The sequence below is a fragment of the Lichenostomus cassidix genome, chromosome Z (genome assembly GCF_008360975.1).
Source record: "Lichenostomus cassidix isolate B80296 chromosome Z, HeHo_3.0, whole genome shotgun sequence".
Taxonomy (NCBI): Eukaryota; Metazoa; Chordata; class Aves; order Passeriformes; family Meliphagidae; genus Lichenostomus; species Lichenostomus cassidix.
The window spans coordinates 57,431,286-57,442,490 of record NC_139511.1 but is presented as its reverse complement, the minus strand read 5'-3'; the positions used below and the strand labels follow the sequence as shown (position 1 = coordinate 57,442,490).

Sequence of the window (11,205 nt, the reverse complement as noted above, 5' to 3'; positions counted from 1 at the left end):
TGGGAAACAAAGGACTTTGTCCCTGAGCTACCACATTGGACCTGGAGACTGAAGCTCACTGGTAACACAGAAACAGGGCAGAAAAACAGACTTCTGGCAATGAGCAGTATTTTCACATAATGATGTGTTTATTTCTCAGGAAAGGAAGTGAAGCATTTAGAAGAAAAAAGTGACGATCAAAGAAAAAATTAAGTAGCCATACTAATAAATGTAATATTAATAATTAAATCGATTTTGTTAATAAATTAATAAATAATAAATATTAATGTTTAATATTAAATTAATATCAGTGAGTACCAGTGTTCCAGATTCATGACAGCTATTAAGAAATCCACTGAAGTGTCTGGGGAAATTGATATATCACTAGGATTTTTATATATTTTTGATACATTTTGAGATATATGGTTTATTTTCCCTGCTGACTTTTCTGCTCCCCTGCCTGTAGCTGCATCCAGCACCCACCTCCTCCCACAGCCCCGGCGCTCACCTCACATGTGAGGATCAGCATGTGTTTGGCTGCTGCCAGTATGTGGTTCATGGTCTGCCAAGGTTTCACACACATTGGTGGAGTGCTGCACCAAAACCATGCCAAGAACATTTAAACAAGAAGCTGTATCCATTCTCCAGTCACTGTATCTCCACTGCAAGGGTAAAAAGCCCTTTTATTCCCCTTGCTGACAGAGCAGACTGGTCCTTCACTTCTTTGCTCTTCTGTGCACACTGTGAAAGTAATTCAGAGGTGGATATCTTTTATGCTTAGCCAAACTCAGATGTTTTAGCTGTTGAACAAGGTCTCTGACTTGAGTTATTCTTTCCCATTCTTCCAACAGGAAAAGAAAAGAGCAATGCAGGCCCATAATCTTAAGACTGTGCAGCAAGAGGCTTAATGATTACTTATTCAGGGACATGCTTTGATGTATTGGCTTCTTCAAAATATATTTCCATTTTCTAGCCAGGGACTAGGCAGTGTGGGATGGCTATACAGACCCTCAGATCAGCCCTATCCTGCCCTGCTGGTGTTCTACTAATCCTATTATAGACCCATGTACTAAAAGAGAGACCAAACTAGTTTTTGTTTATTTTTGTCTACATGCCATTAGACAGACTAATTGGGTGGGAGTTTGAGAATAATAATTATCAGAACATCAGTACAATAAAATTATCTTGTACCTTTTCTCTTTAGTCATTGTTAAGTTTCGTGTTGAGTGCTTGAAACCAGCAACCCAGCTGTGATCTCACAGACCACTGGCAGTCTTTGCTCATTAATCTTGCTGAATGGAAGTGAAGATCTGTTACAGACGTTAAGTAAGGCCTATCACTGATCCTTGTGAGGATGAACATTGCACCTGGAAAAGACTGTGCCAGCTGAGGGAAACAATGCCAAAAATATTTGTGGGGTGAGTAGATGGGGAATTCAGTACCCTTGCATGAGCACTGGATTGGCCTATGTAGTGTTTGGCCATCACTTTTGGTAGTCTTTAGTGACTGCTTTTTTATTTTCAATCATGAACATGCTACACACTAAAACTACTGAATGTACCTGGTATCAGAAGCAAGCCAGATCAGCTTTGGTTATCCTCACACACTTGAACAGCAGGGTGACTTTTGCATGCGGTAGTTTTCCCTTTTGATTCAAGTTTTTGCGTCGTTACAGGATTGTCAATACCAGATCCACCATACTGACAGTAGAGTAAGTATGACTTTGAAAATCAGCACAGCACAATCAGGCCTTCAGGTGCAAATTCTGCACTCTATTTGTGCAATGGAAATAATAACCAAACGAGGAATCCTGGAGCTCTAGGAAGGGGAGAGCCATTCACTGGCACTTGAACATGCACTGCCCACTTCATTGTCATTACTGTAAAATTCCAACATAAACAGAAGTTGATATAAAACCCCCCATCATGGCAGCCACAAGCCAGCCACAGCTTCTAAACTCTACCAGGGAGCTGAAAGGCAGCTGAGAAGCAGCAATATCTGCATATATTGCAGGAGACAGATGTCTTCCCAGCACTGCCCCTCTGACAGAGTGCTACAGCAGGGGTGGGAGAGCCTGCAGGGCATCTCTCTGCTGCCTCCTGACAGGAGTGCCACTTGAGCTGCAGCCTTCCTATGGAAGAATTTCCCATAATTTTTTTTTTCCCAAATTCTCTTTTAAAAAGTTTCAGCCAAGCAGGAACACCGAAGACACTGAGTACTGTGTGATTTATAGGACTGGTAACAAATGGCCAATAATAACAGCTTGTTATTCAGCCATATATCAACACTGGTTCCTCATGCTATCAGGCAAATACCTAAAAATAACTTTACCTGTCTAAATCAGATCGCTAACAAATATAGTACTTAAAATGACATTGCAAAATATTCACAAAAAGTAATTTTACTAATTCCATGTTAACATGGGACAAAGATGAATCACTCTACTTTTCAATGTAGTCTGTTATTTATATAATTCAGTGATGGAAAATTTAATACATCTGGAAAGACACACTGGAGAAAAATCACTAAAAGTCCTCAAAGATGGATATACTACTCTGTATTCCTCTATCACCTTACTGAAAGCAGGGGCAAGCTTATATGAAATGTGGAAAAAAAATCAAGATCAATAGTTTGTTGTGGTTCATATCCCTTTAAAAAGTCATGTGATTCTATTTGCTAAATTGCTATTGACTCCCCTTTTGCTAAGGGGACCAGTCCCTTGCTGAGGCTGCTGACTCACTGGACATCAGTCTCACTCTTCCAGGGAGTGGTGCAGGTTTGGGAGAGGAGAGTCATCAAGTCTAAAATCACTTCAGATGGCAAAATCACCTCTTCCTCAGGCTAATTTTTTTTCCTTTTTAGTATTCTCAAATTTGGAGGTCAGCTACTGCTACCTCTCCCAGCTGTGTCTGTGTTGCAGGGACCCTGCCTGAGCCCTGATCTCCTAAGCCAGACTGTGAACTACCCAGGCTGCACTTTATTTTCATGCATCACAGAAGCCCAGGCTTTGCACAAGGTGGCTGTAGGCCAGTGGCTCTGCAACTCTCATAGCTGGGCTGAAAGGCATCAGAAGCTCCTGAGTGATGGACCTAAACAAAGCTCTTGTCTTCTCTGATTCCTGAACCCCTTCACCTTCACTGAGGGAGCTCCCATATGTGTGGGATCTGCCTTGCCAGCACAGTGGGTTTGTCGGGGGGCAGTGGGGATGGGGCTCAGTGCCTCTTCTCCCCTGCAGGGTACATCCCACCTTCTTGTGCCACTCAGAAATCCAAAGGGCCAAGTGTGCTCATGGGTGCTGACCTGGCTGGAGCCCTGTGGCTCACCCTATGTTGTCCTGCATCTGCACCACACTGTCTGCACACACCCACAGCAAATGAACCCTCCCTGCCTGGTTTTCCCATTTCAGATGGTGTTACCACCTCTCACAATGGACCATTATGAATCATAAGTGAACATCTCTGACATGCTTTGCAAAGAAAAGATGCTGCATGCTCTCAGTGCTGTTCATTTCACAGAACAAAGCTGCCTAAGAACACAGGACTTGTGCCATGTACAGTAGACATTTCTGGCATAGCTTTTATTGAGGTTAATATAATATTCATAACACTGCTAAAGGACTGCTTGTTGGACAAAAGGATTTTGCTACTGGCATTTATCTATAAAAAAGTTTTTCTGTTTTATGCCCACATACTAGCATATAATTATAGTGATAAAGTCTAGTCCCTCGCTTGAAGTGACTGCTGCCAGTATTATGAAATCATGGCAATGGTTGTAAAAATAAAAGAGGTCATAACCCCTCCACACACACACCCCCACTCTGTAGCTGATATGAAATAGCTTTGGTGGGAAAATGCAGACCTTTAAACTTTCTCTACCAAACTCAATGCATTCTGTATTTAACTTATCCTCTAAAACAGTTTGTGTTATAGGAATTTGAAAACTGCATATAACCATGGAAAAAGTCTGTACTTAATTAGCTACTGAGTTGAGCTCAGTTTAAGCAAAATAACAACCATTTCTTTGTGCTAAATTTTTTAAATTATATGCGTTATATGCATCAGACTGTCCTTATGCCAAGGCTATTCGAGCAATGGCTTCTGCTTCACTGTTCTAGTTTTGGCAAAGACAAGCATCAGGAAATGTCTGTATGAAGATGCTTTTTCATGTCTACTAGGGCAAGAACATTTTCTCCTCAGGAAAAAAGGCAGCTATCATGACATCAAGCACAATATGTCACAAGCTCCCAGGTGCCTCATGGTAAAGCAGTGCAGGGAGTGGGAGGAAAGGCAAGGACAGGTAGGAAACACTGCTGCCCATACTCTTAGCAGACACTTTTCTAGGGACTTCTGCAGCAAATACCCCTTTTTCCCCATTATAAATACAAACAACAGAAAAAAAGTGTTAGGGGACTAATGCACTATCCATGCAAAAAAGAAAAGCAGAGTGGGCACAATCTGAGCCCCTGCATGTCACAGCAAAACACAGAAGCCAACACCCACTTGCAGCACCCAGGATGGATCTAGGCTGTCTCTTGCTGCTGAGCATCTCAGGATGTAAAGCTGCACCTAAGCCTATTTGATTCCTTTGTTTTTAGAATACTTGCACAGAGGCCATGATTTCACAAAGTGTTTGAGCCACTCTGCTGAAAGAATTTGAACTTCCTCAGGTGTTAAGAGTAAATCTCAAAAAATCATGCCCTGCTTGTGAGTCTTACTCCTGACATTACTTTTCACTCAAAAAATTGCAGCTTCAAATTTGGCTCTGTCCAAAAGATGCCAGAATTGAAGGTGTAGTCAGAGAGCAAGAGGAGGAGTTAAGAGGAATTAAAGATAAATCAAACAAGCTCAAGACTGCTGCATTTGACAGCCTCTTCCTGTTTCCTCAGTTCTTCATAGTTTGTAGAGTGTCAGAGGCATAGAGTGGAGACAGTTGAAAAGTACAATTCCCAGCATGGCCCTGAGCGAGCTGCCTTGTTTTGTTTTTTTAGCTGAGGCCTTTGGAGCCAGTGGGAAAATAAAAACAACAACAAAACTCTTGGTTGTTCACTGTTGTTTACTGGAAGTAGAAAATAAAGAATAATAAGCAATACAGAGGGGGAGGAAGGTAGCAATAATAATTTACAGGTTGCCAAGGGGAGAAAAGAAGCTCTGAAAAGGTGACACAGGATATACGTTTTTGGAGAATGCTAAGAATTATGAAAAACTCAATTGAATTAAAAACTGGAGATTTCTTAGATTTTCCCACCTGCTCCTGTGTCTCATTCAAGAAGAGGACAATTCAGAAAATGAGTGCACACAGGGCACAAACAGGTTAAGCTTAGAGAACAAAGCAGTAAAGTCAAACATATAGTGACAGATCCTGCTCTTGTTTATCCTGGGGTAAATCTTGAATTGTCCCATTGGGACAACTTTGGGTTTGCCTCAACATGACTGAAAGCAGAATGCGGCCCTTGCACAATATGTCCAGATGTTCCTTTTTTCTATGATGAAAATGTGAGAGTTTCAAAGAGATCTCTCAGACTGATGAAATTCACAGCCTCCACCCTCTCCCCATGTAGCTCCACTTCAGCTGCTTATACCAGAGGCAACTAGACTTTTGGCTCACTGAATATTTTTTTCAACATTGTACATTGCAAACCTACTATACAGGTTTTTTGGTGCCTGAAATGTAGCAAACCAAAGCTATTCTAGTGTGTACAAAGATGGCTGGTCCAAGTGGAGCCTTTCTGATGTCAAGGACAGCAACAAATTTTTTGCTTCTTGTCTTGTTTGCAGGCAGCAGAGGCTACCAACAACCTGCGAAACAGAATGCTCCCCCTTTCCTCTTGGGCATTATGCCAGCCACAGATAATCAGCAAGCAGAGAGGTAATTGTTCACTATTTGCTGCTGCACTGCCTGGTGAATGTATATATCCTTCATTTCAGCTGTCTCACACACTCTTTCTAGCTGGATGATCTCATTTTGCACAGATTCCTTGCACTTTGTAGAGAATCTCAGAGATATAGAAAGGATCCATCATTTTACACTCCCATGCCAAATTCTGGCAGTGTCTAAGCAGGTGCTCAGACATGCTGGATATCCAGAGAACCAAGATAATTACAAAAGAAGATGGATATTTGGTTTGACTCACTGCATTTTGTGTATGTGTTCATGTATGTTGCAGGAGCCAAATACTGTCCTAATGAAACAGTGCACAGGATTTGGTGAGAACAAAGGGGAAATGGGTGGGCAGGGATGGTAAATGTGTATAATCCTACCATTTTCTTTCCCTAGAAAACCCTCCACATTTTGAGGCTGAGGGGTTCATGGCTAGGAAAGAAAGGTGCCTTGTCCTGCTTGGCAGTGCAGGCAGATGCCTTCTCTACTTTCCAGTTAAATGCCAGGGTCTGCCAGGCTCTGCCTGGGGCCAGCTGGACCTGCCCATGACTCAGAACTTGCCCACTGTGGTATGGCAGTCCAGGGAGAATGCACAGCTGGAATGGCTGTATGATATTCACAAACATTCCTTGCCTCCTTCCTCTGACAGTATTCCATTGACCCTCCCCAGCAGTTAAGCCCTGGTCTGACACACCAGTTGGAGTTTTGGATGGGCAGCCAAAAAAGTTCTGCCATTCTTCTGTTGTCCTCAAAAGAAAATGATCTCTAGGTGTTTTGTCCCCCATCAGTCCAGCTGCAGAAAGAGAGGAGTTTCTCAGTGACCATGGCCAGAGAGCCAGCTTCCCTACCTTCACTCAAACAACATGACTTGCTGGCGTCATGCTGGTAGAGTCCCCTTTGCTCTCTCACCAATTTTAGCCATCTATTGGTCATCTATAACTCTTGCATTTGTAGGGGCTGATCCTATCATATGTGGGGCCCTTTATGGCCCTCAAAATGCCTTTGCATTGTACAGGCAGCCCCAGCACTGGTTATACTATTGCCAGGATTGGCCAAGTGAAGATAAAATGCATGGATGGGCTGTGGCCATGAAGTTCAGCCCTGCTCCCACAGCAGTAGACACTAATTCCAGTATACACAACAGAAGATAACTTCCACAAAATTGTAAATTCAGCAAGCCAGGGCATTTTTTAAACCAATAATAACAGATAAAAAATAAAGCCTAGTGGTCCATTAGTGAAACAATTTATCTTTCTTCTGTTGCTGAAACAAGAATCCTCTCAGTTTCTCTGGTTTTTTCTTTCCTGGAGCACCCGTGTCCCCTCCTGCAGTGCGGATTGTTCTTTTGGTGTACCATGGTGGACCTGAGCTGTAGCACAGTTGCTTTGCTGTCTGCAAGTTGTGCTGCTGGGAAGAGTGGGACAGGCAGTGGGTTCCCCAGATTTACCCCTTCTGCACCAAATCCTGCCAGGAAAGAGAGGCATCACTGGACCAGTGGGATCAGGGAGAGGAGTTAGTAATCTCAGGATAATGTCACAACTCACACCTCATACATGTCTCCTGTTCAGTGAGAACCTCGTCTAGCTGATGATCTTGGCCACAATAAGCTGGACATCAAACTGGGTGCTGGTAATCAGTGTCGCTGTATTTTGTGTACAGCACTGCAACACGGCTCAGCAAACCCAACACCATCTGGGATTGCTGCCCCGAAACACACCCTTTTGGGATAAATTTAACTTACATCAGCAGCCATCTGAGCACACTTCAGCTCCTGCCTGTTCTTCTTTGCAGAACCAAAGATCTGCAGGACAAGCACTCCTTCTGGTTGTGTGCTTGCATGGTGTCCACCAAAACAGGACTGTCCACAGATGCTCCCCTAACACAATTGGGCACAATGATCAAGAAAGATCATTGGTGAGCACACAGCACCTGAAATAAATCCTCCATGCCATTGCTAACCCAATTTTTAGCTGCCTGACCAGGGCATAGCAGCAGCAAAGCAGGATTGTTTAATACCTTTGCCCAGAGAAATATCCAGATACCCAGGGAGAAAGAAGTTACCCTTGGGCACAGACTTTAGATACACAACAATGAGACACAGGAGGGGGGACAACACATGACATTGCCTCTGGCCAAAATCTATTTCTCAGGGAGATGTTTAGCAAAACAACAACCATCACCACCACAGAGCTCTCTGGGTTGTCACAGAAGATGATTACACTGATTAGCCTTGATGTTAAAATCAGGGAAAAAAATTGTTTGGATCGATTCTTGCTAGCAACTGAAAAGAGACTCATACTGCCCTATATGGTAAAAATGCAGCTCACATTCAGTGGGAAAATGTGGATTTTATTTTCTTCAGTTACAGTGGTTAATCCTGTCAGTTCATTTTAATAATGTTTTTTATAAACCCATTCTGATCCAGATGTGCTATGTTATTGTGTTCTTTTCAGGGACGCTGGGCATTCAGTCTGCATTTACAACACATTAATGATGCTCACAGAAAAAGAAGGGATTTGAAAGCTGTGGTATGAAAAGCTATTTTTAACATTTTCCAGTATCTTTTTCAAAATGCTTAAATTCACTTTACAGGATAAGGCTTGTCTGCATACCAGGTTTGAAAAAAAGATAAAAGATCCTGGCTTGACCTGAGGATGACCTTTCTGTACACAAGCTCCGTTATTGTAGAGGAACTGAAAGCAGCAGTGCTTAGCAAAACCAAATCAAACAAGCCCGAGAAGCAGGCGGAGGGGCTGGAGCTGTCGCCCTGCAGAGAGGTGAAGCTCAGAGCACCAGCCCCTGCCTCTGTGCTCTGCCTGTGCCCGGGAGCCAAACCTTAGAGCAGACCTCAGGGCACACGTGTCAGCAGTGAACCCCAATGGGCCAGGTTCCTTCCCAGCCCCAGAAAGACTTGTGTCTAAAAGCAGATCCAAACAACTGGGGTAGTTTCTCACATCTGCAGCTCTGAAAAAAAGTTCAGGTTTTTTTTAGGTTTTTGTTTTGGTTTGGTCTTTTTGTTTGTTTGGGGCTTTTGGAGTTGGTTTTTTTTTAGCAGAAGTTGCTGTAAGCCTCCTTGATTTCATCATCCTGAGCAGGGCATGTTCAAAGCAGGCTGCAACTGCTCAGCGATTGCTGAGGAATTTAGACTTGCAGTTACTTGCAGGAATTTAGATAATTACTCATCCTTTAAATCTGTGACATTTTTATACCCATGCATCTCCTAATTACATAAGCTGCATCAAATTTGTGATACCCTGTAGATGTTTTTTAATGAGTACTCTTGATATGAGGATTTTTCACACAGACATGGGAATATACTTCTGGCTTCCTGGCATGCTTCCCACATATGAACTACTGGTGCTTTGACTTTGCTGGGAGAAGCTGCCGACCACATTTCTGCTATGCAGATCTCTGCTGTGCTCTGCGCATCTCTGCTGCTTAGCAGAACAAATTGGGAAGTGATATTTCCCCTAAGATAATTTTTCCCTTCAACTGAAAAACAAACCACTTTTTAAAGAACTGCTTTGTCAAGAACTGGGCATGTTTTGTTGGTTTGGGTTTTTGGGTTTTTTTTCTGAAAAAAACAGAAAAGCAAGTCTCTGTGCAAGAGCTTAGAGATGAGGGAGTCACAGTGTGTGCAGGTGCTTTGTGGTAAGATCAGCTTCAGGGCTGACATGGAGGTGAGATTCATCTCCCTTTTCCAGTGCTATGAGCCTGCTGGTGAGGCTGGACCATATTCTCTAGGGCACAAGGGTTCAGAGAACATTTCAAAACACTGTCCCACCCTGAACTACTAACCCTGGAGTTGGCCTCCCCAGAGGGGCTGAGAGACCCCCTGCACCCCAGCGAGAGGCCCAAGAGGTCATTTTGCTCCAGGGCACCCCACGTCCACTCTTGCCCACAGGCATACAAGTAGCCAGGCAGTATCCCTGATTTTTATGCAGCTGCTTACATGTGATATGATCAGGCCAGAGAAGTTTCGTTCTCACAGCTGGCTGCATAAAGGTCCCTGTGTCAAAACCAGTTTTCTTTACAATACTCAGTGCTTCCTTTCCCAGAGCTGGCTGATCCTTGGCCTCCCAAGGTATGGGCAGATTACAGATGAAGAAGCCAAGAGGAGCAACATGACCCAGTCCCAAGAGGGAGTGTACAAAAGCAGCAACTCAGCTTGTGCTCTGTAGGAGTGGGGTGGTCTCGCTGTGTCAGAAACAGTGCAGCCGCCCAAGCCACTGAGTTATTAACATGCTGCATCAATTTATGTGCTTCCTGAATGAACTGTATTTTACTTTTATCAGCCATCTGTTTTTCAGACTTGACATTGACAGTTTCAGTTTTGCTGCTAAAAAGCACCTTGCACTCCAGAAAATATTTCCTGTTCGGGTTCCTGCCCAAGTGACTTCCAGAAACTGTGAGAGATCAGACAGCGATGGAAACTGTGACCACGTCCCCCTGCAGCTGCTCAGCAGCCAAAAAGCAGACGCAACTGGCTACTGAGAGGCGGCACACGTGGTGAAACCATTGCGTGCCCAGCCCATCTGCTGAGAGCAAGCTCAACAAGAGCCTTTGAGGAGGAGCGAGTGAGACCAGCCTCTGTGAGCCTGACAGAACCATCTCCCCGTCCTCAGGATCACTTACCTGCACCCTCTCTGTGTGCAGACCCCCCTCCCACAGCCAGCAGCAGGGCCAGTGGGAGTGCATCTGCTGGGAAGTGTATGCAGTGTCCTTCAACTCCTTGGCCCCAGAATGACCCCTTGCTATGCCCTGACCTGGCAGCCCCCTCCCTGGGGCCATCCTGACCCAGGACACAGCTCCTGGCCCTGGCCCTGTGCTCTCCTCTGCTTCCTGGCTTTCCCTGAGCAAGCCCAGCTCCTCCCAAGGCAGGGGCTGCAGGAAGCAATGGGGTGTCCTGCAGGAGGAAGGCATCTGGGTAGATGCAGACAGAAGACTGTTGAAAGCACAGGGACATTTTACCTCACCTAAATAAATAAACCAAGCTGATTTAGCAGTGGCAGGCAGTTTCACAGTTTAAATTGTCATGTGATGAGGCTGTATCATCATGTTCAGACTCTGTAAACTGTGGGTGATTTCACACTTGTATCACATATTTATTTCTTGCTAATATTTATATCATAAGTAAATTTTCATAAATGAATACAGAGCGAACAGGGTTGCTCATAAGGCACTACTTACAAATCAGGGAAGATGAAGTCTAAGACCTCAGTGCACTTGGCAACAGAGCCACCAATGAGCATGTTGTGAACCAAAAACCATCAGAAAGGTGCATCATGGGACTGAGGCATATGTAAGTACACTGCTACAATACCAGTGGGACCAGGTTTGCTCAGACCA

At 44.0% G+C, this 11,205-nt stretch overlaps 1 long non-coding RNA gene across 1 annotated transcript; it reads left to right on the top strand.

Annotated features, from left to right (window-relative positions):
• Positions 1 to 3,487: 3,487 nt before the first annotated feature.
• On the top strand, positions 3,488 to 6,087 carry LOC146424973 (uncharacterized). Its single transcript, XR_014846742.1, has 3 exons — positions 3,488 to 3,529; positions 5,754 to 5,844; positions 5,949 to 6,087. It is a non-coding gene; the product is annotated as an uncharacterized LOC146424973 (long non-coding RNA).
• Positions 6,088 to 11,205: the final 5,118 nt, after the last annotated feature.